This window comes from Panthera leo, chromosome E2 (assembly GCF_018350215.1).
Source record: "Panthera leo isolate Ple1 chromosome E2, P.leo_Ple1_pat1.1, whole genome shotgun sequence".
Classification (NCBI taxonomy): domain Eukaryota; kingdom Metazoa; phylum Chordata; class Mammalia; order Carnivora; family Felidae; genus Panthera; species Panthera leo.
Window position 1 is genome coordinate 56926977 of NC_056693.1, and position 8632 is coordinate 56935608.

The 8632-nt window shown below is 49.6% G+C and overlaps 1 protein-coding gene across 1 annotated transcript in view; it reads right to left on the bottom strand.

The window, feature by feature from the left end:
* MBTPS1 (membrane bound transcription factor peptidase, site 1) overlaps positions 1 to 7963 on the bottom strand; it is a 51628-nt gene extending 43665 nt beyond the window's left edge. Inside the window, exon 1 of the mRNA XM_042918178.1 lies at positions 7840 to 7963. The gene's annotated coding sequence lies outside the window, so the exon portion shown is untranslated. The remainder of the gene's footprint in view (positions 1 to 7839) is intronic.
* Between the last annotated feature and the right edge of the window lie 669 nt (positions 7964 to 8632).

Genomic DNA, 8632 nt, shown 5'->3' on the forward strand with positions numbered 1-8632 from the left:
GTTTCCCAACCCTAGAATAAGAAGGCTTCAAAATATAAGTTTCATTGGAGGAAAACAAAAATGCCACTGGGGGTACAGAGGCTGGTGAACAATGGCATGGGGCATTGGGCCCTTGCCTATTCGTGTTAAAGATACCGGTCCCCAATGACTGCTCCACTAGGCCTTCGAAGGCACAGACTGCACCTTCGTCGTCTAAAACATCTACTCACCTGCGTCTACAATGGATCCCCCCACCTCCACCCCCCGCCTCTCACTACAGAGCGCAAACCTGGTGAGCATTTTCCCCAAGACAGGCTCACCATCTAGCGGCAAGCAGGTAAGTAGCAGTAAGCACAGAGCATGTAAATACAGACACAGACTATACACACACGAAAAGCAACCTGTGTTTTTAAGTTGACGAGTGTGCAGGAGAAGGGCAGAGAGGGAGAGAGAGGATCCCAAAGCAGGGCTCAAACCCACGAACCGTGAGATCAGGACCTGAGCCAAAAGCAACAGACACTTTACTGAGCCACCCAGGTGCTCAAGAAGAAACTAACAAGAGTTCTGTCTTTGCTTTTCTCCTTCTCCTTTTGCATAACTGAGTTGAGGGCAAGAAGGTAGGTGCTGGTGGGAGAGCCATGGTGGCCTGGTGTGGGGTGAAGGAGTCTTGAGAGGGCGAGAAAGGTGTGTGGCAGACAGGCAGCTGGGGAGGAGAGTAGGAGCCTGAGAGGGGTGATGGCAGTGAAAGAGAAAACTGATTTGTTCAAATAAATACTTACAGATAACGGGAAGGAAGCAGCTTTCTTACTGCAGAGAAGGAAGTCACAGGTAGGAAAAAGGAAAAAACCTGCAAGATCCACGCAGGATCAGAATGAAGTAGGGAAGTACTGGGGTGAACTCAAGGTTCTCGATATACAGACAGATGTGGAAACAAATACGTACGTGTGTGTACATATATACATACGAACATGCGCATGTACATTTCCTAGCTCCGCCTACTGCAAGGACACGGAAGCAGTGATAGCCCAACAAGAGGAGCCCATCTAGTGCCCAGAACTGGTTTTCTAAAGGCCATTCTGTGCTACAAGAGACCAGGCTCCTTGGAGACAAGCTAGTTCCAGACTGGGCAGGTGAGTCCAGCCCATCTCGTGCCAGAAAGTGAGAAAGCACTCAAAGAATAATGGGAGTGTGAGAAACACAGAGGCCGGCATGGGACAATCTGCACGTCAAAATAAATAACGAAAATAACAGATCCTAACTCACTGAATAAAACACAAAAGTCCATGATGACATTTATAAATAAATTGAAAGTTGGAGGAACGAGACATTACATAGTCCCAGAACGCCTGCCGACAAAAATCCTCATTTCCAAAGGGAAAGGGGGTAACTCCACAGAAGACCAGCTTCACCAAGTGAACCAGCGGTGGGACAGATGGAACCACATCCACACACTGCAAGAGGCTGGCATCACTTGTGGGGTTCCGGCCAAAGATGCACACCCCGAATCAGTTCAGGAGGAAACATCAGAATCCAAATCAAGGCACACTCTTCAAAATGAACTGGCCTGGAATTTTCAAAATTACCAAGGAGATGAAAGCCAAGGAATGGCGGAGACGCGGCTGCGGATGGAAGGGGACTCGAGAGACATGACCGGTAAGTGAACTCGAGGTTCTCCACTGGGTCCCTCTGCTGTGGAGACATTACTGAACAACTGGCAAACCCGAACGGGGCCCGCCTGAAAGCAGATAGCAGGAGTGTAGCAAGACTAATTTCCTGATTTTGAAGGCTGTGCTCTGATTATGTAAGAAGGACTTTGCTTGCAGGAAATGCCCCATGAAGTATCAAAGGATAATGGGTATCAGGTCTGCAACTCACTTTCAAATAGTTCGCAGACCAAAAAAAAAAAAAGTTTTGTGCTGTTGTTGGAACCTTTCTAGTAGGTTGAAACTGTTTCCAAAGTATGCAAAAAGAAGAAAAAAAAGTTTCATATTTAGCCTCAGCTTCTAGGAATGAATAAGAAGGACGGGAGTATTAACTTTTTAAAAGGGGGAAGGAACTTTAGTCTCTTTTATTACAGTCTGCTGCCCACCGTGTGCATAATCAGACTATATACCACGTCAAACAGACTCACATGCATCAACTGCTATACAGAATGACGTTCTCGCATCCCAACAGACGTGACTGAGCTAATCAAAGTGAAATTCAAACTATTTCTCATTCTAATGAATTGACAGAGCCCCTGAAAAGATTCAGGGTAGATTTGTTAAAACGGATACCAGTGTTTACATAATTTACATTATAACAACCAAGTAACGTTTTGAAAACCAAAGCACAATTGACGGGGAATATCCTGTTAGTTTCAGGTGTCCATCACAGGGACTTGATATTTTTCCACATCCGAAATGATCCCCATAAGCCTACCTACCATCCGTCACCATATGAAGTTATTCCAAGGCAGGCTGCACCTTTTGCATCCCCCAACAAGTTATAACTTAGTCCCCTTTCCCTATTTCATCTGCCCCCTCCAACCCTTTTCCACTATGGTAACCAACACAGACAAAGAGACAAACATAGTCTGTCTCTATGTGTCTTGCGTGTCTGTAAAAATCAAGTAACATTTTGAGGACATAAATTGAGACACGCAGTATAAAACAGATCATGTTTAAGAATTCAACCCAATAAAATGAGGACTCTCATGTGTCGCTGGTGAATGTAAAAAAACTCCTGTTAACCTCTTAGAACTGTAATTTACCAATATGTATTAAAAGTCTTAAAAATGGAAGCAAAAACCTTCTCTAACAAACGCAGTGACACAACAAACACTACCACACACCAAGCACTCATCAGGAGGCAGGTGCTACTCTAGGCAATCTGCATGTATTAACTCATTTCATCTTAACAACCTGTTACTGACCACCCCCACCCCCACCCACGGCTCATCACCCCGCCCGGTGCCACACAGCTGTGACTGGGAAAGCTGGGCTGGGAACTCGTGTGTTGGGCATGAGGCCATACCGGTAAGTGGTAGGTTACCCGGCTTTTCTAAAATCTCCCCTAGAAATTCATTCCATAGAAGTGTGAATCTGAAAGCATACAATGATTTATACCCAAAGATTATAACCGGGAACAATTAAAGACCATCTAAAGGTGCAACAGACTAGCTAATTAATTAACTAACCAATACTATGGAATGCTGTGTAGCAATTTCAGATTATGTTCCTCTGGAAGGCTGGATAATGGTTCCCCAAAGATACCTACATCCTCCTCCCCAGAGCCTGTACATGTTACTTTATACGGCCACAGGGATCTTGCAGGTGTGATTAAACTAAGGCTCTCGAGATGGGGAGACTACCCTGGATTATCCAGGCGGGACAATGTAATCGCAAGAGGGAGGCAGGCCCACGGGGCTACTCCTCCACCAAGTAGCAGATGAGATATTGGAAGCTGAGGCTGAGGTAATCAGGGCACGGGGGCCAGGAGCCAAGGAATGCAGGTGCCCCTGGAAACCCAAAAGGGAAGGAAACAATCTTGCCCAGAGCCTCCAGAAGGAACGAAGCCCCGGTGACGCCCTGATGTCAGCCCAGGGAGACTGATTTTGGACTGCTGACCTCCAGAACCGTGAAAGAAGAAATATGTGTGGTTTTAAACCACTAAGTTTGTAGAAATTTGTTAGAGCGGCCATAGGTCTTGGAAAGATTTCCCAAAGAATATGGGGAAACGTTCGTGCAAATATTAAGTGAAACACTTCATGGACAGGGTGATGATCCAAATCTTGACTTTTAAATAATGTATCTATATGCATAGGAAAAAAAGAATATGAAAAGGTGTCTACCCAGTCGGTTAACAGTGGTTCGTTCTACCCTTCAACGGTATCGTTACAGGGAGCTATTTTCTCAATTCTATTTATCTACATTTTTACAAAGAGTATGTGTTACGCTTTCATCATTAAACTATCAAACCGTCTAAAGTCAGTTTTATGGAAAAACAAATTTTCTGGCAAGACCGTGGCCTAAAGATTCAAAATAAATTAAAGATTGTGGTTTTCTTTAATAAATTGAAACATTTTATTTATTTTTAAGGACATAATCTCTATGCCCAACCCATGACCCTGAGATCAAGTCACACACTCCATCAAGTGAGCCAGCCAGGAACCCCAAAGATTTAGTTTTATTTATACAGACAGCAGAGCTTAAAAGGGACAGATTTCCTAGAAACCGTGTTAAAAAAATCAGCCTGTGTCTACCTCCCAGCTTCAGGCCAAGCTTTTCACTCATTCATTCTGAACAGGCTTATCATGGGCAGTATCACCTACTCACTGGGCCTAGTTAGGGCTGTTACTGGACCCATGGCTTCCTGGATTTACTTTCTATGAATACTTCCCATACAAAGGTATGGCCTAAAAGATGGTATCTGCATAGTGATGGATTTTCCAGAATTATATGCCTGTAACACAAGCGTAATCAAAAATATTTGACATCAAATACTAAGTGGAAAATTAACAGTTCAAATAACGTATGCCAGGAGCAACATTTAAGGAGATTTGCGTGAAAAACGAGTCAAAATAGACAAAATGCATTACCCAGGCAAACAACTGGTCTGACCAGCTCTGAGGTTCTTCTACTTTGCATTAGAAAAGAATGTCACCAAGATTACAATCGTGGTTATAAGCTAAAGCATATCTGAAATCATTTCTTTGCAAGTAAGAACGCAATTCAGGAGGGAGGAAAACTACCTACTTGTATCACCCGATGGTCCTCTGATTATGCAGATACACCAGCTTTTTAATGAGCCTTTACTGAAATAGCTCTAGAGAAAACTGAACTGTGTTTAGGCCACGAAAGGGTAGCATTCAGTTCAATTAAACCCTGGCTATAAAAGTACCACTTTCGTAACTAATTGCGTACTTGGCTGTGCTGCCATTGTTTGATAGACTAACATTTAAGCAATGCCAAACCACACTATCTTGAAATAAAGGTGTATTCTTCAGCCTGACTGAACCATTCCTTCTGGCACATTCTGTCCATTAGCACGCTTTGTTAAGGGGAGAAAACAAATAATTCAGCCCGAAGAGTCAACAGCACCAGAGTGAAGAGGCCCAGGTCTACACTGCCCTTTACTGCCTATTCCTTCACAGGTGCTGTGCCCGTCTCCTTACTCTCTTTCCCCTTCGGTCATTCACTATTGGCTTAGCTGCATGAGGCACCTCTGAACTTAGTACTCTCATGTTACTTGAAGCTCATTTCCCTAAGCAAAGACCACCTCAAGATAGTTAACAGATCTCCGCAGCACGTCATTAGGTCACAGGGAAGGGAAACTTGACCTGTCTCCTTTTAGCACCTGTGTTAGGCAAGATGCTGAAAGAGACCAAAGTGCCCGCCACCCACCCAAATACCAAATGCAAAGTCTAGCCTCCCATCTTGTTTTGTTTTGTTTTTAATGTTTATTTATTTTTGAAGGAGAGAGAGACAGAGCATGAGCCAGTAAGGGGCAGGGAGAGAGGGAGACACAGAATCCGAAGCAGGCTCCAGGCTCCAGGCTCCCAGCTGTCAGCACAGAGCCCAACGCGGGGCCTCAATTCATGAACCGTGAGATCGTGACCTAAGCCCAAGTCGGATGCTTCACCGACCGAGCCACCCAGGTGCCCCTAGCCTCCCATCCCTAATATTTCAAGTCACCAAGGATTGGAGTTGTCAAATTTTCCCAATAAAATATAAAGTAATATCTCCACTCTCTCCTCGCGCAAAGAGGCAGTCGTGAACCTCCCGCTAAAATCCCCGTTTAGGACGCTAATGGAAACCAGGTGCAGTATACCCAAACTTTCACCCTTCCCAGCTTTCACTACTCTGTTTGTGACAATTACAGTGGCTGCCGCACAGAAGAGGCAGTGGGCAGGGCAGAGCGATGGAATCACTCTGGAATCACACATGTGAATTTGAAGGGAAGGTTAAAAACTTCTTAGAAGAGCTTCAGCTTGATCCCATGGGGCCCCGGGTGCTTCAAAGGCTCTGCAAGCACCAAATTAGAGTTTCTCGTTTTTCACAGACACAACCAACTCTTGATTATAAGAGACGCGTGGGGAGGGCAGCGGAGAGACCTCATGGGCAGGAGTCCTAGCAAGGCCACTCCCGGACACAAAAGCCACATATAATCCCACCTCGATGTAGGAAATATTCAGGAGACGAGACTAGAGAGACAGAGAGCAGATTAGTGGTTGCCTGGGGCTGGAGTCAGAAATGGGCAGTGGCTGCAAATGGGCACCAGCGATCTTTCTGGGGTGACAGAAATGTTCTAAAAGTGGGCTGTGAGGGTACCTGGGTGGCTCAGTCGGTTAAGCATGTGACTTCGGCTCAGGTCATGATATGGTGCTTCGTGGGTTCATGTGGGGCTCTGTGCTGACAACTCAGAGCCTGGAGCCTGCTTTGGTTTCTGCGTCTCCCTCTCTCTCTGCCCCGCCCCCACTGAGAGAGAGAGAGAGAGAATGTGTGTGTGTGTGTGTGTGTGTGTGTGTGTGTGTCGAAAATAAACATTAAAAAAAAAAAATTTTTTTTTTTTAATGTTTATTTATTTTCGAGAGAGAGACAGAGCACGACCCGGGGGAGGAGCAGAGAGAGAGAGAGGGAGACACAGAATCCGAAACAGGCTCCAGGCTCTGAGCTGTCAGCACAGAGCCGGACGCGGGGCTCAAACCCACAAACTGTGGGATCATGACCTGAGCCAAAGCCGGACTCTCAACCGACTGGGCCACCCAAGCACCCCATACACTAAAAAAAAATGTTTTAAGTGGGCCGTGGTAATGACTGCACAACTCTGTTTACTGGGGAAAACACTGAATAAGTACCCTTAAAATAGATAAATTCTATGGTATGTAAATTTTGCCTCTAAAAAACTCTGACATAAAGGCATTTACATAAAATGTGTGCTGCTCATAAAAAAAGGTGGGAAGAATCCGCTCCTCGTTTTTATACAAATGCAAACTGAGAGCCCGCCGTTGGGAGCGGTGCTTACTAGCACAGCTAAGTAAGACCAGAGGGCCACAGGAAAATAAATCCTAAGGAGTTCAGCGCTGCGATCTCATGCCACTCTATCTCCCTCGGAAGTGTCGTCCAGAACCTAAAGTAAACGTAAATATTTAACCTAATTTGCACAGACACAACGGGCCGAGATTCCCAGAGGCTCTCACCAAAACAAGGGTAAACGTCTTAAGAAAAACGGTATTGATCATCTAGAACAGTCTCAGGTAGCACCGACAGGACGGGGCAAGGCAAGACTGTAAGATCCCGCAGGTCTGGGAGGCAGGCCGGTCCTGAGAGTAGAACCCAAGAGTCACTCGGGCCCCCCTTGCCCACGAGCTTCCTACAGTTCTGAAAATCGGGGTGTTCGGCGAGGTGTCCAGACTGGGACAGTGCAAAGAAGGGAGGTCGTCGAAAATGGGACAGCGGCCCCCCCTGCGCGAGCCGACCCACGACCGTGGGTGCGCTGGGAGGCCGAGGGAGGCCGGGCACACGGTTTCAGGCCGTCGAAGTTTGTTTCACAGAAAGAAAACTGGGGGGAGGGGGGGTGGCGAGCAAGCCAGCACCGCGCTTGAGCCCGCAGAGGGGACCGAGCAGGGCCACCAGCCGCACCCGCCGAGCACGCACGCGCTGTCCCGGGTGCGGGAAAACGCCCGCGCCCCTCGTCGCCCCGTCCGTCCGCCCGCGCCCCCCGCCCCGCGCCCCTCCCGGCGGGTCCAGGCGCGCAGCGAGGCCCCGGCCCCGGCCGCCGCCGGCGCAGACCCCCGCCCTCGAGGCCTCGGGCGCGCGGGAGGCCGCGCAAGTCGGGGAGGGGGCGTCGCTCCGGGCAGCTGGCCGCCTCCTAACCTACCTCCGACCGCCTCAAGCTCGGGTCCCGCGGGCCCGGGATAACGGCGCCTCCGCAGCGAACACGCCTCGCGTCTCCATTCGGGGCTGTTTACTCCCAACTCTCGCGAGACGGCGCGACCGGGGCGGGGAGAGCGACGCCTGGGAGCGCCAGCCCCACCGGCTGTGCGTCCCCTGCGTGCCCCGCGCGGGCCTGCGTGCGCGCTCTGGAAGCCGGGGGCCGCCGGGGGCCGCCGGGCCTGGGTCGGGAGGACGGACGCGGGTCTCGCGACACTTGCGGCCCGGGACGGGGCGGGAGGTGGGGGGCGTGGCCAGACTGCGAGGACCCGGCCGTGGCCGGGGTAGCGGACTCTCGGGGTGGCTACTTGTGGGCCCTTGGGCCCCGAAAGCGGCACCGCGGAGCCGGGGACCAGGGAGGATGACCCTGGCGGAACGGCTGGCACTTGACGCAAACGCCTGCGAGCTCCTACCCCTTCACCCTCCTCGCGGGGACTGACGGGGCCGGAGCCAGGCTCGGGCGCCACCCCCAGGCACGCACTCTGCAAGCCTCCTTCGGTTTGCCCGACGCGACGGGCCCGGGGAGGCGGCCCGCCGGTGGCTCGGGGATCAACCCCCTGACGTGCGAAATCCCTGTCCCAACCCCGCCTGCCCGCTCCGGACTCCGCTCCTCGCCCCACTTCGCGGGGACCGCTTGACGCCCAGTGATTTTCCTTGTTGGAAGAAACAGGATCAGTGCGCTAAACTCGGAAACGTTGGCCTCCCCGGAGATGCCCGCGTGGTTTAGATACTAGGATCAC